Genomic DNA, 447 nt, shown 5'->3' on the forward strand with positions numbered 1-447 from the left:
CAACTGCACAATGGGTTAACCTGCTGTTTTGATGGTTCCAGTTTTCTCTATATAATTCACATTCCTTAGAGCAGTCTGCTGATGCCTCAGGGACAGAATCTGTAACTCGAGGAGGCCTTTACGCAAAGGAAAATAGCAAATGCATTTGAAGTTCGTTTCTGATCCTGTTTTGATTGATTTACTTTGTCATCATAATTTTTAAAACTCTTTCTTTACAAAATTGATTTTTTTTAACTGTTCCTGGTATTTTCATAAAACGGGTAATCAAGATATTTCTTGGTTTTATTCAAATAGAAAGCAAAAACAGTGGCTGCAACATCGTCAAGGTTTACTCCCTGCCTGGACACATTTTGTTTAAAGCTGTATTTGGTGTAGTGAAGTAGTTATAGATTTTTGTCTCTATGACTACAGTGTCAAATCAAAAATTCTGTCTTTTGCATTCTATAG

This window comes from Rhincodon typus, chromosome 23 (assembly GCF_021869965.1).
Source record: "Rhincodon typus isolate 14 chromosome 23, sRhiTyp1.1, whole genome shotgun sequence".
Taxonomy (NCBI): domain Eukaryota; kingdom Metazoa; phylum Chordata; class Chondrichthyes; order Orectolobiformes; family Rhincodontidae; genus Rhincodon; species Rhincodon typus.